The sequence below is a fragment of the Capricornis sumatraensis genome, chromosome 4 (genome assembly GCF_032405125.1).
Source record: "Capricornis sumatraensis isolate serow.1 chromosome 4, serow.2, whole genome shotgun sequence".
In the NCBI taxonomy this organism is placed as follows: domain Eukaryota; kingdom Metazoa; phylum Chordata; class Mammalia; order Artiodactyla; family Bovidae; genus Capricornis; species Capricornis sumatraensis.
In genome coordinates, this window is record NC_091072.1 from 61,748,267 (window position 1) to 61,769,844 (window position 21,578).

Consider the following 21,578-nt stretch of genomic DNA (forward strand, 5'->3'; position numbering starts at 1 on the left):
GCAATGAGGAAGACCTGGGTTCAATCCCTGGGTTGGGAAGGGAAAGGCTACCCACTCCAGTACTCTGACCTGAAGAATTCCATGGACTGTTCAGTCACAGAGTGTTGGACATGACTGAGTACCTTTCATTATTCACTATACATCCACATAAATACATACAAGCATTTATGCTCTGTTGCTGTTTCTTTTACATTTGGTGCCAAATGTGAAATTTTTCAATTCCTTCAGCAGCAAGATTTTCCTCCAGAAATGACTGCATATTTTGCTGGCTCTCTTTCCTGATTTCTTCCCATCCTTTGCCCCTGATCGTGGGACATCCCATTCTTGTGAATCAAAATGATTTGTTCACTGATTGTCCTAAGGGATGCCTGTCATGTTTTGACATCTGAACCTCACTTTAAGAGGAACGTTTTTCCATATCACAGGGATGTTCTTATAACATCTAAATATTAATATGATTTTTGCACTCTTTTCTATGATGTAGTTTTGATGTCAAATATATCATTTATTTGGGGCTCTTCCCAGGTGGTGCTGGTAAAGAACCCGCCTGCCAAGGCAAGAGACATAAGAGATGTGGGTTCGGTACCTGGGTGGGGAGGATCCCCTGGAGGATGGAATGGCAACCCACTCCAGTGTTCTTGCCTGGAGAACTCCATGGACAGAGGAGCCTGGTGGGTTACAGTCCATGGGGTCACAAAGAATTGGACACGACTGACATGACTTAGCATGCATGCATAGCTTTTATTAAGGTTAATTTTTTCAGTGCCATTCAATTTACAGAGTCATTATTTGTTGCAAAGTTTTTTGTCAAATTTTTCCTCTTAATAAGTTTCTTATAACCAAAGACCAAAAAAGTCTTTAACATGATATCTAATCTCAATACAAATGTTCCAGCTTGGGGCAATAAGATCCAAAGTAGCTCACTTCTTCCTCAAAAATAAATTTCTCTTTCTCTGCCTTCACACAGTGGCACAAATGACTTATAATAGCTTAACATTCTCTATTTAATTGAATTTTAACTCAATGGGCGTGAGTCTGAGTGAACTCCGGGAGTTGGTGAGGGACAGGGAGGCCGGGCGTGCTGCGATTCATGGGGTTGCAAAGAGTCGGACACGGCTGAGCGACTGAATTGAACTGAACATTCTCTATTTAATTGCATTTTAACTTGGAACCAAGTATAAGACAAAAAGATGAAACTCTAATGATTACTAGTCATCAGGTGACATCGGCTGAAAGCGTAGGTTGACATGGGAAACTTGCTGGCACTCTTGAAGTCGCATCACCATCTTCTACATTATACATTGAGTGGTATATGGTAATACCAAGATCAAGATGGCTGTGTAAAGCAAAAGATACCAACATGTCTATTGATTGGATGTGTTGCTTTCATTTTAATACTTATTTATAAATGTTTATCCTAGTTAGATTTAGAAATCTTACCTATGAGTAAATGAAACCTAGTAAATAAATCTTGCTGTTGTTGTCGTTAAGCTGTATCCGACTCTTTTGCGACCCCATGGATTATAGCTGGCCAGGCTCCTCTGTCCATGGGGTTTCCCAGGCAAGAATATTGACGTGGGTTGCCACTTCCTTCTCCAAAATAAATCTTACCTATGAGTAAATAAAGCTTAAGGTCATCTAGTCACATTGGTAAAGCCACACCTAAAGCCAAGGCCTGGACCATAAAATCAATGTACATTTCACTACAACATATTTCTATTTTTTCTAAAATCCCACAAGACCCACATAACAAAACTTTTCAAAACACAGTCAACATTATTTTACCTTATGTAGGTGATTTGTGATTAACACGTTCAGCATTGTAGAGAACAAACAAAATGCTAATGGTGATTTCTTCAGATAACAGAACAGAAATAAAAGTGATTGAAGTAAGTTCTTGCTTTAAGAGTTTTTGCTTAACAAACCTAAAAGTCTATTATTTCTAAATATCCAAATTCTTTGAAGGATACTTAAAAATCTTAACATTTATAGAGTTGAAAATAATTATAGTTGTATAAATAAAAACTTTTCTGATGCTTTAGTTAATTTTAATAAATATAATTCATAATAAATGCAATACAGCATGAGATTCTAATGATTCAGAGTCATGCTCTCTTGCCTACGAACATTAAAAGACCATGAGGAAGTGGTGGGGGGCACTTATTAACATTGAACAGAAGACTGAGAATATGAATCTGTATGTATTGGTATTGCATGTTAGAAGCTGTGTCAGTCAATCGTGTTTTCTATATACAAGTATGAAAGAAAAGTGTAACATTTGAATTATGCTTTTCATACTGGAAAGAAAGAAAAATCCAAGTTTAGGGTAAAAATAACTGCATTTAAATCCTAATCATGCTGCTTACTTCCCTCATAACTCAGTTGGTAAGTAATCTGCCTGCAATGCAGGAGACCCGGGTTCAATTCCTGGGTCGGGAAGATCCACTGGAGAAGGGATAGGCTACCCACTCCGGTATTCTTGGGTTTCCCTTGAGGCTCAACTGGTAAAGAATCCGCCCACAATGAGGGAACCCGTGTTCAATCCCTGGGTTGGGAAGATACCCTGGAGGAGGAAAAGGATTCTGTCCTAGAGAATTCCATGGACTGTGTAGTCCATGGGGTCACAAAGAGTCAAACACAACTAGGCGAGTTTCACTTTCATGTTGCTTAATATTCCCTAACTTTCTGAGCCCACAGTTTCATTAACAATAATTTAATTTTATCTGCCTTAGCTATTTCATAGTGTTGTATTACTGACTGAATAGTTGGTATGCCTCTGTAATTTGTTAGGTAAAAACACAATATGAATATAATTGTTATCTATTGTGTTCTCTGAAATAAAGTATTCAAACTTAGAAGAAAAATCCAGTTATATTTGAAACCTACAGAAACAAACTCCAAAATAATTCATGGAAGGAAAGGAAAAATAATCAGAGAAATAATGAAATACATATTTCATTATTATAAAATATTAGTGCAACTTTTAAGTGGCTAATTTCATTTCAAAGCTTGTGTGATTCCATTTAACTGTCCAGTTCAGTTCAGTTCAGTCGCTCAGTCCTATCCGACTCTTTGTGACCCCATGAACTGCAGCATGCCAGGCTTCCCTGTCCATCACCAACTCCAACTCAACTACAATTTGACTGTAGATAGAGGCAAAATCATAGCTTCTGATGGAAATATTTCAACATCAGAAAAACTGAAAATTGCTAGGCCAGTAATTCAGACTGAATTTCAAAAAATCAAAATAAGTAAGTATCAATAAAATAAAGGCATCGACTAATAAGTCCCAAGGTCTTCCCTAATAGCTCACTTGGTAAAGAATCTGCCTACAATGCAGGAGACCCCGATTCGATCCCTGGGTCAGGCAGATTCTCTGGAGAAGGTATAGGCTACCCACTCCAGTAATCTTGGACTTCCCCTGTGGCTCAGTTGGTAATGAATTTGCCTGCAATGTGGGAGACCTGGGTTCAATCCCTGGGTTGGGAAGATCCCCTGGAGAAGGGAAAGGCTACCCACTCCAGTATTCTGGCCTGGAGAATTCCCTGGACTGTAAGCCCATGAGGTCAAAAAGAGGCAACTGAGCGACTTTCACTTTCAGTAAGTTCCCAGGGACTTCACTCTGCCAGACTCCTCTATCTGTGGAATTCTCTAGCCAAGAACACTGGAGTGGGTTACATTTTCTCCTCGAAGGGATCTTTCTGACCCAGGGATTGAACCTGCATCTCTTATGCTTCCTGCATTGGCAGGTGGGTTCTTTACAACTAGTATGTAGAAATGATATTACACATCACTATATTATCTCTATTTACACAATCATAAAATATGTATGTGTGATATGTGTAAGTAAATATAGAAAATACTTAAACAATGTAAATAACAAATTTGTTTGAGCTTGTTGGCATAGACGTCTATGTGTGTGCTCAGTCACTCAGTAGTGTCCAATTCTTGCAACACTATGACTGGAGCCCTCCAGCCTCCTCTGTAGATGGGATTTCCCAGGCAAGAATAAAGAGTGGTCTGCATTTTCTCCTCTGGGGGATCCTCCTAACCCAGGTATCAAATCTGTGCCTCCTGCACTGGCAAGTATATGCTTTACCACTGAGCCACAGAGAACTGCAACTATTTCTGAAAATACACATTCTTTTTATGCACATATTTAGTTCTTATAAAAATTGAAATGAATCACATCTCAACTCATTTCAAATAATTGATGAAAAATAACATTATAGAACATGAATTTCATAATTTAAAACAAATATTTAATCAGTGAGTAAAAATGAAAAATTATAAAGCCAAGTAAGAAAGACACTTGAACAATAGTCACTGTACTATGAGTCAAACTTGTACAATGTGGCTGACATACAGGAAAAATGTGATTTTAATTGTATATATATTCAGTTCACTTCAGTCACTCAGTTGTGTCCGACACTTTGAGACCCCATGGACTGCAGCACGCCAGGCCTCCCTGTCCATCACCAAATCCCGGAGTCTACTCAGACTCATGCTCATTGAATCAGTGATGCCATCCAACAATCTCATCCTCTGTTGTCCCCTTCTCCTCCTGCCTTCAATCTTTTCCAACATCAGGGTCTTTTCCAATGAGTCAGTTCTTCATAGCAGTATTGGAGTATCAGCCAATAGTATTGGAGTCTCAACTTCAGCATCAGTCCTTCCATTGAACACCCAGGACTGATCCTTTAGGATGAACTGGTTGGACCTTCTTGCAGTCCAAGGGACTCTCAAGAGTCTTCTCCAACACCACAGTTCAAAAACATCAATTCTTTGGTGCTCAGCATTCTTTATGGTCCAACTCTCACATCCATATATAACTACTGGAAAAACCATAGCCTTGACTAGATGGTATATATATTCAAGTAGCTATAAACCTGAAATTAGCTAGACTCCCAAAATTAAAAGTTTCTTTAGGATGAGGAATGTGACAAGAATACCCCAAAATAAGTAATTCTTTTTTACAATGAAATACAAGATGTCTACATCCCAAGAAAGCAGAAATATAAACTATTTTGAAAATTATATATGTTTTAGGCTATAATGGAATAACAGGAATAAACTTGCTTGTCCACACTAGAAACTAGAAAGCAGACAAAATATTTGAAACAATAATTTTCAAACACTGAACATGACAGTGCTCATGGTCCTTGAGAGAAGGAAAATCAATGAAGTGAGCCCTGGAAGTGTCCAAAATCACTGTCTCGAAAATAAATTCCAGCACAAAGCACAGGGATAAAGAAACACCCAAAGCAAATATTAGGTGTTTCTTTTTCAAAATTATGGACTAGGTCATCATCACAGCTGCTCCTCTATATTGATAAGTAGACCTGAGGATACAACTTTTAAAATCTTTAAGATTTGCAAAAGAATAAACAAAATGCAAAAAATGAAACATAAATGCATAAAAAGGAATGGAACAAGAGAGGAAAAACATAGCCAAACAATATAATCTCTTAAACCAGTTGTGACTCGTTAGAAATGATTTAAAAAATAAAAATATCTCATTAATCATATGTATCTAGTAATAATTCTAACAAAATTTATGTAAGACTTTTATATAAAAATTAGTTAAACTTTATTGAAGGATATTAAAAATCAATTAAATAAAATGATGCATTATTAATGGCCATGATGACTCAATATTATAATCAATTTTTAATCAATTCTCAACCAATCAATTCCAAGAATATATTAACATTTATAAGGAAAATTTATTAAAAAAATAAAGATCTAAAGAGAATCAAAGTAAGTTTTCAGTAAAAAGACAATAAAGGAAAATCAAGATTTAATATCTGTAATAATTAAAATAGTGTGGTATTTGCAGTGGAAAAAATGTAAAAAGAAAAGCATTCAAATTTTCAAACTAGACCTATGCATATATGGAACATGCCATATAATAGCATGAGCATTTTATATCATTAGGGAATCATAAGTTATTTTTTAAAACTATTCTTGGACAATTGAGCAACCTCTTGGAATAAAAACACAGACACACAAAATAAAAACACTGCTTCTTACTACACACACACGCACACGCATACACTTACTTACACTCATATATAATTATGCATATTTTGAATAAAGATTAAAGGTAAGACATGAAAAAATATTGAAGAGAATATCTTCAGGCTAGTAGCATAACACATTTCAAAATTTGGAAAATGTTACAAAAGAATAAATTTAACAGCAATTAAAATATATAGACTATTATATGGTTAAAAAAATTATCAAAGTATAAAAGTAAACCTATATATTGAGGGTGGGAGGAGAAGGGCATGAGAGAGGAGATAGTTGGAGAGCATCACCGACTCAATGGACATGAGTTTGAACAAACTCCAGGAGAAAGTAAAGGACAGGGAAGCCAGGCATGCTGCAGTCCATGGGGTGGCAAAAAGTTGGACATGATTTAGCGACTGAACAACAACAAATGTGATAGTGTATGTGCATCACAGTGGATTAGCATTTAAATTAGAGAGAAAAACAGTAGAAAAATAAATAATTCAAAACATATGAACGGTTAATTTATAGAAAAGCAAAGCTGACTGGCAATAAGCAGAACATTTGCTCAATTACATTACTATTGAGGAGAATGTAAGTGAAAACACTACAATTTTATTCCAAACCTATCAGATTGGCAGCAATCAAAAGTTACATGAACATTAAGTGTGTAGGCAATGCTGAATGAGATCTAAAACTGAAAAGCATTTTGGCATTATTTTGGATAGGTGATGATGCATGTCATATAAGTCAGTCACACCACTTCTCAGTACGTGTTTTGGTAAAAAGCTGAGACATGCAAAAGAACGGTCATTAAAGCATCGTTTAAGGTGGTGCTGCGTTGCTTTGTATTGTGCTGAGTTGCTCAGTCAAGTCTGACTCTTTGGGACGCCATGGACTGCAGCACGCCAGGCCTCCCTGTCCATCACCAACTCCACACACACAAAGACACACGAATTTGTGATTAAATGTCTAAATAATCCAAAGAAAGAAGATAACCCTCATTTCTCTTCTAGAAAAGCATATTGAAAAAGAAAGTACACCATAAATTAAAATATTTCCTTAATTTTGTTTGTTTTGTGAGTTTGGAAACATTTGATATATACCCTTTTTTCCAGTCTTGTGAATTTAAAGGAACCTAGAACATATTTTGACTGTATTATTTATTCCATTGATTCCTTTAGACTTATTTTTACTGAATTCATTCTTCGCTTGATTGATTCTTATATATCTCTCTCTAGTGTAGAATCAAATGAATTGAGGCTCTGGGTTATTTCACATAATATAGTTATCATTTCTCAAACATAATCAAGATAAAAGATAACTAATTGCTTATATACTGATACATTTTAAATGCCATAGTATACTAGAAAATATTCAGTATCTTTACATATAAATATCACTATTTTCTTGAAAGAAAGAGAAAATACTTCCACCAACATCATCGTTCTAACTAACTTCAATTTGAAAAGCTTTGGTACTGTTAGGTCATTTTTAACTTATGATAATAAAAATAGTATAATAGCTCAAATAGCATTTCATATCTTTCCAAGTAATCTTATTTAACTATCTTATTAAATCCCCAACTAACCTACTGAGATAGATCAATAGGAAAGTTAGAAAGAAAAGGGGGAACGCTCTGAATGGCTCTTCTAGAGCCTTCTTCAGGGATGAAACTAACTTTAAGTAAATGCGCTGGCAGGTTCCCTACCTTCCAAACGGCTTTCAAGAGACCATGACAGATTTGTAATAGAGATGGCTGGAGTGTTGGAGTTTCTCTCCAGGGTTCTATTTCTCACTGTGATGATTGCTGGATAATTTTTGCTCCTCAGTGGGCCCACAGTAGTCAGTGTTGGTCTATGTCCAAGTCCGTATGTGCTTAGGATACTAGAGAGAGACATGAAGTTTTTCATACTTGGCATTTCACCATCTGCTCTCATGCTTCTTGGCTTGGTTTATCCATAATGACAAACTTTCCTGTAAGAAATCACAGGTGTTGCCAATGACTTCCTTGATCTGCTTCTTAATCTCAGAATAATTTCTAGGGACTAGTTCCTGAACATAGTTCATGCTATTCATATTGCAAAAGAACAGTACTATTTTCATTTTCCCATCACCTATAATATTTTTATTAAGTACTTCTTAAATGAATCTTCTGCTTAATAGTTGTACAGAGGGCAATCATTCTGAAGTTCTCATGCTGGAAAGCATCCAGATGAAACTGAATATCAATCTAATACCAAAATGCTTTCAAATTGTATGGCTCTATCTCCAGAATATGTGACTAAATTAAAATTTTAACACTTTGTTGATCTACTCTTTCAAATGCATTTATTCACTTATTCACAAGTATATATTGAGTGTTTCTATATACTAGGAAGATGCCCTGGAAGAGAGAATGGCTACCCACTCCAATATTCACTCCAGGAGTATACCATGGACAGAGGAGCCTGGCAGGCTACAAGTCCATGGGGTCACAAAGAGTCTGACTCAACTGAGCAACTAACAGTTTTTCATATTCTAGGCACTCATGCTACATCAATATATTGAATATAATTTATTAATTGTACTATAAAAATAGCAATATCAAGATAGTCTGCAGTGATTATTAAAGAATACAGTGCTTGTCAGGATCTTGAACTTTCTTTTATACAACTCTAAAATTCTTTGACTTCCTTTATGAAATAACAAAAATAAAGAATTCTTGAAGGAATTTTCTGATGTTTTTCATTCAGATGGAACAACATCCTGCATCTTGGAATCAGAAGGTATTCACTGTTCACATTAGCATATACAAGCAAGATTTTAACTTTCATTGAAGTTGCATTGATGTTTCTTCACTCTACATAAATTTAATCTTAAGTTTTCAGCTCATTTCGTTGACATTATGTGATAAATAAGAATGGATTTGGAAAATATCAGGCAAAAGTTTGAAAGGGTGGCATAGAACAAATTGCATTTTAAAAGTGGAATTTATCAGTTGCTTCATTTGCTATTATTTTCTCCCATTTGGAAGGCTATCTTTTCACCTTGCTTATAGTTTCCTTTGTTGTGCAGAAGCTTTTAATTTTAATTAGATCCCATTTGCTTATTTTTGCTTTTATTTCCAGTATTCTGGGAGGTGGATCATAGAGGATCCTGCTGTGATTTATGTCAGAGAGTGTTTTGCCTATGTTCTCCTCTAGGAGTTTTATAGTTTCTGGTCTTACATTTAGATCTTTAATCCATTTTGAGTTTATTTTTGTGAATGGTGTTAGGAAGTGTTCTAGTTTCATTCTTTTACAAGTGGTTGACCAGTTTTCCCAGCACCACTTGTTAAAGAGATTGTCTTTACTCCATTGTATATTCTTGCCTCCTTTGTCAAAGATAAGGTGTCCATAGGTGTGTGGATTTATCTCTGGGCTTTCTATTTTGTTCCATTGATCTATATTTCTGTCTTTGTGCCGGTACCATACTCTCTTGATGACTGTGGCTTTGTAGTAGAGCCTGAAGTCAGGCAAGTTGATTCCTCCAGTTCCATTCTTCTTTCTCAAGATAGCTTTGGCTATTCGAGGTTTTTTGTATTTCCATACAAATCTTGAAATTATTTGTTCTAGCTCTGTGAAAAATACCTTTGGTAGCTTGATAGGGATTGCATTGAATCTGTTGATTGCTTTGGGTAGTATACTCATTTTCACTATATTGATTCTTCTGATCCATAAACATGGTATATTTCTCCATCTATTAGTATCTTCTTTGATTTTTTTCATCAGTGTTTTATAGTTTTCTATATATAGGTCTTTAGTTTCTTTAGGTAACAAACACATGAAAAGATGCTCAACATAACTCATTATCAGAGAAATGCAAATCAAGACCACAATGCGGTAGCATTTCACACCAGTCAGAATGACTGTGATCCAAAATTCTACAAGCAATAAATGCTGGAGAGGGTGTGGATAAAAGGGAACCCTTTTACACTGTTGGTGGGAATGCAAACTAGTACAGCCACTGTGGAGAACAGTGTGGAGATTCTTTAAAAAACTGCAAATAGAACTGCCTTATGACTCAGCAATCCCACTTCTGGGCATACACACCGAGGAAACCAGAATTGAAAGAGACATGTGTACCCCAGTGTTCATCGCAGCACTGTTTATAATATCCAGGACATGGAAGCAACCTAGATGTCCATCAGCAGACGAATGGATGAGAAAGCTGTGGTACATATACACAATGGAGTATTACTCAGGCTTTAAAAAGAATACATTTGGATCAGTTCTAATGAGGTGGATGAAACTGGAGCTGATTATACAGAGTGAAGTAAGCCAGAAAGAAAAACACCAATACAGTATACTAACACATATATATGGAATTTAGAAAGATGGTAATGATAACCCTGTACGCGAGACAGCAAAAGAGACACAGATGTAAAGAACAGACTTTTGGACTCTGAGAGAGAGGGAGAGGGTGGGATGATTTGGGAGAATGGCATTGAAACATGTATACTATCATGTAAGAAACGAATTGCTAGTCTAGGTTCAATACAGGATACCGTATACTTGGAGCTGGTGCACTGAGGTGATCCACAGAGATGATATGGGGAGGGAGGTGGGAGGGGGGTTCAGGGTTGGGAACTCATGTACACCTGTGGTGGATTCATGTCAATGTATGGCAAAACCAATACAGTATTGTAAAGTAAAAAAAATAAAATAAAAATAATTAAAAAATAAAGTTATTGATAAAAATAAATAAATAAATAAATAAAAGTGGAATTTACCTTTTACAGCATTTGCTTCAACCCTTGCAGCCCTCTTCTTTCCAGAGAAATCATAGGTTCAAAAAGATAAAGCAATTTACCAAAACCAGTGACAAAACATATTAATAGTATATAACAAGTCTCTTAAAATTAAACTCTGTACTTAATTAAACTAAGTTGCACTCTTTGGCATTTATCTGTCATATTTTTGGTTGATTACAATCCATCCTCTCATCCTATTCCAAATTTCCTCTCAATTTCCACATCTTCATTTGAAGATGATTCTTTACTGTATGATCATCTCAGTAGAATAATTCTGGTCAACCCCTTTCCAATGTTTCCCATAAGAGAAACTCAGGAAATCCTAGTGTTCCTATAACTATTCATGGATTCATTGAGAGAAAGGAATATGATCAAGACTCTGTAAATCAGATACATACTACAAGTATTTGTAGTTTAAGTTACCAATACAAAAATAGAGGCAACTTTTGGTTGTCAGATTTAATGCAATGCAATCAATTGTTTCAGATTCCACACAGCTAACACTGCCAGATGGTTCCTTTCAAGGATCCAACTGAAGGACTGTAATTTGTACTGCCAAACCTCAGAACCTCTCTTGCTGTTTATTTATATTCCAAACATAGAAAACTAGCCTCCTGTGGAAACTCTACATCCCACCCTATAATTTCCTTCTCTCTTCTTCTCTATCTCTCTCTAATGGTGCCTGAGTCAAATATGTTTTAAAATATCTCTTTTTTAATGATAAAATAAATACAAACAAAAACAGAGTGTGTGCTTGGTTAGAATGTCCTCAGCAGGAAATCTTCACACTTTAGAAAAAGAGGAATACTGTTGATTCCAAGTAGTATAACTATTTTCGTGCATTAAAATTCTCTACTTTTTCTGACTTATCATAATACATAGCCAAGCAGCATAAACATTGCATTATAATAAAGACAAATTTAATTAATTATTCATGTTCAGGTTTTTACTCTTTGCTTATACCACCCATGAGCATGTTAAGTTCCCAGTGTATATTGACATGGTTCTAGGTTCTAGTTATTGTTCTTTTTTTCTTTTTGATCCACAGAAAATGTTTACTTGATGTAACAAATCAATACATCTAGTGTTAGATCCAACCACAAAGGGCAAAAGGAATGAAAAAAATTTGTGCAATGCACAGTGAAAAACAAGATGTTTACCATGACAACTAGATATCTATATATTTCTAAAATGATGATTTTTAAAATCACTCAATTATTGACATCTATATGAAAACAGAAAGATGTTAACAGTGGCAAAGTGAATTAAACTAAAAATCAAATTTTAGGCAAATTAACATAGGAGGCATTTCTAAGATTAGCAACTCCTAATGAAATTCTAGTTCTCTTTTGACTATTAATAAGAGTGATAATTTAAAAAAAAAGATGTTAATGACCAACAGAAATACTATAGTTAAGATTCAGTATGATCCTTCTTAGGAAACAGGATTATCTGGAGTGCCTAGGTGTGTGCATGCTAAGTTGCTTCAGTCCTGTTCGACTCTTTGCAAACCCATGGATTGTAGTCTGTCAGGCTCCTCTGTCCATGGAATTCTCCAGGCAAGAATACTGGAGTGAGTTGCCATGCTCTCCTTCAGGGGATCTTCCTAAACCAGGGATTGAACCTGAATCTACTGCATTGGCAGGCAGGTCCTTTACCGCTGAGCCCTTAGAGTGCCTAGCACCATGTCAAATCCAACTGAGTTTCTAGTATTACTGACTACCAGTCAAACCAGAAAAAAAAATATGATTAAGGATATATCAAATGTGTAATATTCATAGAATATAAAACTGTCGATGATGCCATATTGTGTGTGGCCCCTATCAATAAATACACTTTTACTTTAAAAATATTATAAAATTTATGGGCCCATATGTAGTATAGTAATTTATCAATTTAGAGAATTTAGAATAATGGGATAATAATGGTTAGAGGTAATTGCCTATTTGCTTTTCTGTTTCACTAGTACACATGGAAATTCTGCATACTACCCAAGACCCATCTCTTCACATTAAGGTCTAAGAACAAATATCTCTTTACCTTATTTATTAATATGTGTACCATTTTTGACTAATTTTCCTGTTTCCACTATGAGAAAAAGGTAGCAATGCTCTTATTACAACATAAGTCTTGGAACCAGGTTGCATTATAACAATACAGATTTCCATCCCTCAGCAGTTCCCCCAAAACATTTAATGCTAGAGGCATGATTTTTTATGACTGCTCCCTCCACTGTACTTCCAGAAATAATGGATTCCAAGAAGTCTCAAAGACAGTAACTGTGTTCCATTAATGATAGCAACAAATGCCAGTCTTACTCAGATTATAGGGGAAATTATGAATGTTAATTTACTTCTCTACTATGTTAAATTTATCACTGATAATCTTACAGTGTAAACAAGGACCAATACAGCTTCTAATCATTTATTCTTCTCTTGAATATTTTAGGCTATAATCCCTTCCCCTAGAATGTAATCTCCAATAATGATTACATCTCTGCCTTCTGCACCTCCATATTGCCACTAGCAGGAAGGACAGACGAAAGGCTCATGTGTGGAACCAGAAGAATTGCCACATTTGCTAAAGGATTGTCCTGCCCTTGTCTGACATGCTTAAGACCCACCCAGGAGAGGAGGCTATTACTATACAACAAGAGAGAAAATCCATGTGAAAGCCCATTTGGCATTGTGAAGTAACTATTTTATAAGCCATAAGAAATGGCACAGACACATAGGAAGACTGCCTGACATACAGTGTGGAGCCTGGGGAGGAATTGGGGAGACAGCCTTTAGTGCCAGTGGCTGGGACAAAAGATAAAGGAAGTCTGCCATCACATTCAGTGCCCTGGGGTGCTATAGATTTAAGGCAGCACAGAGTCTAATCACTGACAGGCAAAAGTCCAAATTTCATTGTTCTTCTCTGTGAAACATGGGTAGCCAGATCATCATTCATTTGGAATCCAAAGGAATGAGAGCTCCTAAGTCAAGTCATTAGGACCATTCTGGCAATAAAAATATATGCTCCAACCAGCAGGGATGATCCTTATCAGTCTTGCTCCTGGAATGAGGGCTCAGCTGTAGGATCTGTGACATCCCTTAGACACTAGACCTGAAGCTTCTTGGTGTCATCAGATCAATAAAAGGAATGGGTGAAGAGGGTGTGGGAAGTGTTGTAAGGAGGCATGTTTGTGTGAGTAGCTCAGTTGTGTCCGACTCTTTGCAACTCCATGGACTGTTGCCTGCCAGGCTCCTCTGTCTATGGGATTCTCCAGGCAAGAATACCGGAGTGGGTTGCTATTCCCTTTTCCAGGGGATCCTCCAAACCCAGGTATCAAACCTGGGTCTCCTGCATTGCAGGCAAATTCTTTAATGTCTTAGCCACCAGGAAAGCCTATAGAGAGGCATAGGGTGCCCTGCTGAGACAAACGGGCACAGGTTTCACACAGACTCCATCTGGGTTCAAAGTGAATTTAAAGCACCACCGCCAGATGATACGGATGACTGCAGGATTCCCAGACACTGAATGAGAATGTAGATAATTTTGAGGGAGGCATTTCTATCAACCACAACTCACTCATGACCAGGTATACTCTTTGGGCACCCTTTCTTAATGGTACTGAGGTCCTGATAATTCAAATGGAAATAAATTAAGAAGATACTCTAAAGGTAACAGGGGTGGATGGTGGGAGGCATAAACTTCAGGCCTAAGAGCATAATACGTTATAGATATCTGTTTCCACAATTCAGAATACACAGCTACACCTTTTCTTCTTTCTTTTATCACTTTTCCTTCCTTCCCTCCTCCCCACTCCTTCCTTTCTCCCTTCCTCTCCTTCCTTTCATCCTTCTGTCCTTTCTATCTAAACAGAATATAAAAATCAACTAATCTAACTCCTATCAAGTCATAGAATAGGAGAATGAACAATGGTGAAACAAGTAGTGAATTCAGATGTTCTGAGAAAATAAAAGCTGTAGGAAAAGTCAAATGAAGTTTAGAACTCCAAACTGAATAGGCAAAGAGGCATTGACCCAGGCAGGATGGAAGGGGATAGACACTAATTTCAATCTGAAATAGAGAATTAGTTTTGAAAGGATGCAGCAAAAAAGAAATATTTCATACAGCTTTAATACAAAGTATTTCACAGACGATTGCACACTTCATTTAAAATTAGCACAGAAGTGAAAACAATGAAATGACAACCCAACAGGGAGGAAGAATAGAAAGACAAAGTAAGGCTGCCATTCAAAAATCAAGGTTGAACTGAATTGCTGGCCATTTGCAATTCATCATAGGTTTTGTGTTGCTTCAAAGATTAAATGTATTTTCCTTTTTCAGAAAAAAGATATGAAGATGATTAGATGACAGTCTGTGACAATCTGTAAAACTAAATAAGGAAATGCTTCTCAGAGGCTATCTTCCAGGAAGAATGAGTTTAAAAATATACATGAATATATATATAGCCTCCAAAAAAACAAAACTGTGGAACAGTTCTTTTAGCATCAAGCTTTAGCTCTCCAATTTCTATAAAAGGAAAATAAAACAACATTCTATCAATATTTCTGACGTTTACTTACACATTGGAAGGTTTCCACAAGTAGGTAAGTAGGCTTTAGCTGGTATGTTTTTTCAAGGAATTCTCACTAGTCAACATTCAAAAAGAAAAGGCACCTCACTTAATGCCATTTTAAGCAGGGTTTAATTCACAACCAGTTTTAAATTTTGTGACATCTCAAATTTGCGGGCCTCTATAGAGAAACGATCATGTAAACATGTAACTCCCTCTGTGCACATACATATATTTGAATATTTAGTAAAGCCTGACTCAAGGTCATAATTAGAATGTTCTTAACTAATTGTATCCACTTACAGTTTCCTGTGCACATATGAAAAGTGAAGTAATAACCACATATGTATAGGCTTCACTGGCAGAAGAACTTAGAAAACATTTTGTATCAGTGATATTAAGCACTTCAAATAGAAAATCAGTAAAGTCAATTCAGTATGTGTGTGAAGTCATTTCGACTCTTTGTGACCCCATGGACTGTAGCCTGCCAGGCTCCTCTGTCCATGGGATTCTCCAGGCAAGAATACTGGAGTGGGCTGCCATGCCCTCCTCCAGGGGATCCTCCCAACCCAGGGATTAGACCCAGGTCTCTTATATCTCCTGCATTGGCAGGTGGATTCTTTACCACTGAGCTACCTGGAAAGTTAAGTACTTCAATTACAAAATTAGTGAAGTCAATTCAGTATAGATTTGCTATTTCTCAATCAATTTATGCAGAGGAAGCTTTCAATGTTCAATATTTCAGTGGCAAAATATTTGATAATATGTGAATGCTCCAAATTCAGTTTAAAATAGCAGTATTTAAGATAAACTTACACATTTTTGCTTTTTTTTTTCCTATAATGTTATCAACACACACTTTGGTGAATTTTATTTTCATGGAACTTTTTAATACTTACTACTAATTTAAAATAAAGTGGGCCAGAAATGTACTTGGAAACTTGGAATTGGCCATGGTGTATATACAATCTATGACTGCTCCAATAGATGTAAGATATTTAATCACTCTTAAAAGAAACCAATTTTTTGAAAATTTATAATTTATAACAATATAATTATAGAAAAATTAAACCAAAAATTATGACAAAACTGATCATAAAAGAAAAACAGTTAAAAGATTTGACAGGGCAAGTGATTTCTTTGCTGCCCCATCATTAAACAGATTTTAGAAATGTTTCAGGATTTGAAGAACTATTCTCTAATCAATAGTGTTAGTTCACTAAATGTTGGTTGTATCTTTTTTATAATTAGTTAAAAATACTTCATTAAAGCAATCAATGAAACAAGGCCAGGAAATTTTAAATTTTGAAGTTTTAAGTGAATTGTGATGAATAAAAATAAAGCCTGCAAACAAGAAGATATTGAAATTATTCTTTAAAAACAAGGACCAAACTGAACCAAACTGATGAGAATTTAGTTTATAAGATTTAATTTTGAGACACTATAATTAAGGTTTAATATCTGAACTACAGTAAGAGGGAACTCCTGTTTTTAAGTGTAACTTTATAATTGGAGGCTGAAGGAAATGGAATAAAACCTATGATTTTGAAACATTTGTCCTTTTTGTAACATTTAAAAGACTTAATGCTGACAAGGTATTTGAGGAATTTTGCTTCTGGTAGATAATTGGGAAAATAAATAGGCTGAAATATTTATAAAATTTAGTTATAAAAATGGAATTATATCCAACATTTAGGAACAATTTGCTCAGTAGCTAGAGAGAATGTTATCTCAGTTAAGATATGGTCTTTTAGGAAGGGTCTGTTGAAAAGGTCAACGATTTCAAATTGGTCAGCTATAAAATAAAACTTTGAAGAATGTTGCAAGAAATATTTTCTGGAAACAATTAAAAGCATTATGACCATACTGAAAAAAAAGGTCTTCAGATAAATACCACTGCCATGGTACTAGAAACAGATATTGCTAAGAAACTGATTAAAGACATGCATATGTCATAAAAATAAAGATGCATTCTACCTATGTTCAGAAAAATCAACAAAATTTTATATCTTACTTTGTCTTAATATATATAAATATGCTATTTTTATTTCTTTGAAAATTATTTCATATTTGAATGTGTCTTGAATTAAACTATTACAGAAATCAACCAACATATTGTATCTATGATTAACTTGTGCCATGTTGTACACTTAAACTTTGTTAAGAGAATAGACTCAAGAGTTCCTACAATCATTAATAACAGTAATAAATATAAAGAAATCATTGTGATAGACTCATTCTCTTTCTTAACCATTCAGCATTTCAATATTTCTAACAAATCAGATTCACATTCTGAACAAAATATCTCACTCCAGTCACACATAATTGTTTAGAGACTTAACATTTCCACTTCCAGTATTTATGTCCAACCCCTATTAAAAAACCAACTATAGAGACTTCTTGCCTAACAGCAACAAAAACAACAGATACTTGATTATGAACATGGTCCATACTGCTGAATGCTTTACAAGTTAATGAGATAAGCACCATTACTACATAATTTTCATAGATGAGGACAGTTAGGCACAGAGATGAGGACAGCTAGGCACCTGTATGCAGGTTAAGAAGCAACAGTTAGAACCAGACATGGAACAACAGACTTGTTCAAAATTGGGAAAGGAGTACGTCAAACTATGTATTGTCACTCTGCTTATTTAACTTATATGCAGACTATATTATGCAAAATGCCAGACTGCATAAAGCACAAGCTGGAATCAAGATTGCTGGGAGAAATATCAATAACCTCAGATACACAGATGACATCACCCTTATGGCAGAAAGTGAAGAGGAACTAAAGAGCCTCTTGCTGAAAGTGAAAGATGAGAGTGAAAAATTTGGCTTAAAACTCAACATTCAGAAAACTAAGATCATGGCATCCGGTCCCATCACTTCATGGCAAATAGATGGGGAAACAATGGAAGCAGTGAGAGACTTCATATTTTGGGGCTCCAAAATAACTGCAGATGGTGACTGCAGCCATGAAGTTAAAAGACGCTTGCTCTTTGGAAGAAAAGCTATAACCAAACTAGACTGCACATAAAAAGCAGAGACATCACTTTGCCAACCATGGTCTGTCTTGTCAAAGCTATGGTTTTTCCAGTAGTCATGTATGGATGTGAGAGTTGTACTATAAAGAAGGCCGAGTGCCAAAGAATTGATGCTTTTGAACTGTGGTGTTGGAGACTCTTGAGAGTCCCTTGGATGGCAAGGAGATCCAGCTAGTCCATCCTAAAAGAAATCTGTCCTGAAAATTCATTGGAAGGACTGATGCTGAAGCTGAAACTCCAATACTTTGGCCCCTGATGTGAAGAACTGACTCCTTTGAAAAGACCCTGATGCTGGGAACGACTGAAGGCAGGAGGAGAATGGGATCACAGAGATGGTTGAATGGCATCACTGACTCAATGGACATGAATTTTAACAAGTTCTAGGAGTTGGTGATGGACAGGGAAGCCTGGTGTACTGCAGTCCATGGGGTTGCAAAGAGTCGGACATGACTGAGCGACTTCACTTTCACTTTCACTTTCAAGCTTTATAAATATATGAATCAGGCTTTAGGACTTTTATCATTTACCATGTCCCTCTCATTATGAAATACCTGGCTCTGTTTGTTTCCAGTTGAAATCTGGCACACCTCAGGCAAGTGAAATGTATGTATTTGTAGAATGACTGATTGGGTTTAAAAGCTGACATATAAGTGGACTCATAAAAATTAAAGAGGATTTTTTTTTTCAATTTTACTATTTCATAATTATTTTCCCAGGTTACTTTCAAAGTTCAGTGAGGAATGAGGAAGGAAAAATAAAAACACTAATCTTTTATTAACACACAATTTTAAAGTATTTGGCTACCATTTCAACTCTGTAAACTGTCCCTTATGTACTAACCATAAAATACTAGCCTTAGCTGAAACACCAGAGATCATTTAGCTTAATCTTCTCACAGATGAAGGATCATTTATCTTAATAATTTACTTTATTCATATGCATATCTGTTCCTGATATGTTTCCTTCAAAAAATCTTCTAAATTACAGAGATAAAAAATTCTTCCTTTTCATTACTTAAAACTTTTCCTTCATAAAAAATATCTTCTTCAATGGCATAATTTTCTTTTTTACTAAGAATTCTGAAGGAAGCTTGTTACAGAATATTTCTTTTGATAAGTTTTGAAGCATCAATATTTGATAAGTTTTTGAAGTATCAATCTCCTAAGTATTTTTTTTTTTTTTAATTCCTCTCTAGTTGCAGAATAGTAAGCATATTTAAGGTATGGTCAGGCCTCTATTTTACAACTTGTACCAATATTTTTAATCTTTCAACCTACAGTATAATTCTGAGCTATTTCTAGGGTATGACAACTGTACATTTATACAATGGCAATTATATGTAATATTTTTAAATGAATACATTTTTGTACTTTTGAATAATACACTATAACATCAAGAACTCTTTTCTAACACATTTATTCTTTTAGACCATTAACTTGAATCAATTTTGGTAAACTAAGTGCTGATTATATCTGTTTGTTACGTGCCTTAAACATCATATAGATACATCCATTTAGCTAAGTAAATATGGGAGAATCTCAAATACCCAGTTCCTGAGTGGACCAGAGAGCCACTGGTCACAAAAACTCAGAAAATGAGGTCTTAGTGAGACTGAGCTTGGCTCAACATATATCTGTTTTATCTACTGGAGATAATAATCAGGCTATATGAATTATAGATGTCGCCTTCACACTTGTTTTATATGGAGGAAAGGTCATTATTTTGTTGTTCAGGTCCAAGTTTGCTATGACAAGTGTATTCAGCATTCAAGGATGCTAGAGTAGAAAGCTTATTCATTAAATCACTGACAACATTAATTTGAATGAGTTGGTTGGAACCTTGGAGAATAGGATAACATTTTAAAACTTGACAAGTTGATGTGTAGGAGGATGTCAACAAGTTAGGTTTTAGTATTGAGGTTGAAGGAAGCTAATTCACCCAAGGGGGAAAAAAAAACCTGCACAAATACAAGAAGATAATATTTGTGGAGATGTGGTATATGTGTGTAATATAATAAAATATGTTGTTTAAAATATGAGTAAATAAAACAATTCTTATAATTAGGAATCAGTTCAGGTCAGTTGCTCAGTCATGTCCAATTCTTTGCAACCCCATAGACTGCAGCAGGCCAGGCTTCCCTGTCCATCACCAACACCCTACTCAAACTCATGTCCATCACATTAGTGATGCTATCCAACCATCTCATCCTCTGTCGTCCCCTTCTCCTCCTGCCTTCATAGTTCATGATTAAAAATAAATTTTAGTTGAATCATTTCTATTTAACTTCAAGCCTAAATGGCATCATCTATCTTTTTATTCATTCATGAATTCACAATTTCATGCTTATATGCCTCCATTTAGTTAGTAAATATTTAATGACAATAAACATTCTTCTTTTTGCAAGAGAGTTGTAGTAAGGGAAGAGGCAATCTGTTATTTATCTTTCTACTAGATTCTCTATGGGGTTTTGATTATAAAAAGAGATTGAACTGAAAATTTAAAAAACTTTTATTTATGCACTGACACATTGAATAACCATTTTGTTATGACTGAATGTTTGAGTCCCCCTCCTCAATTCAGTGTGATGGCATTTGGAGTTGGGAGGAGTTAATTAGGTCTACATAACAGTGAAATCTCCATGATGGGATTCTTACCCTTATAAGAAGAGATTGAGAGACCAGGTCTCTCTGTCTCTGTCTATCTGTCTCCACCCTAGAAGGACATACTGAGAAGGCAGCAGTCCAAGACAAGAGGGTTCCACAAGATATCAAACCATCAAACACATTGATCTTATGCTGCCTGACCTCTATAACTGAGAAATAAATCACTTGTTTGAACCACCCAGTCTTTGGTATTTTTTTATAGTAGCCTGAGCTAACTAAGAATGGTGATAATAAGAAATACATATATTTAGTCTTTGTCCCCAGTTCTTGAACTAGAGCTTCTAAAGTCTTTGTTGATAAGAACATCTTCTGGTACTCATAACAAGTCTTTTTTTCCACATACCTGAATTTATGCTAATTAAGTGACTCTTAGTTGGCTCTAGATAGCTTCAGAATGGGGGCTGGTTGTTACAGGAACCAACCTCACACTTTAGAAGTTTGGAACTTTCAGCCCCACTTGCAGAGGGGAGGTTGAGTCTAGTCATCAGTGGCCAACAATTTAATCAATTGTGCTAACA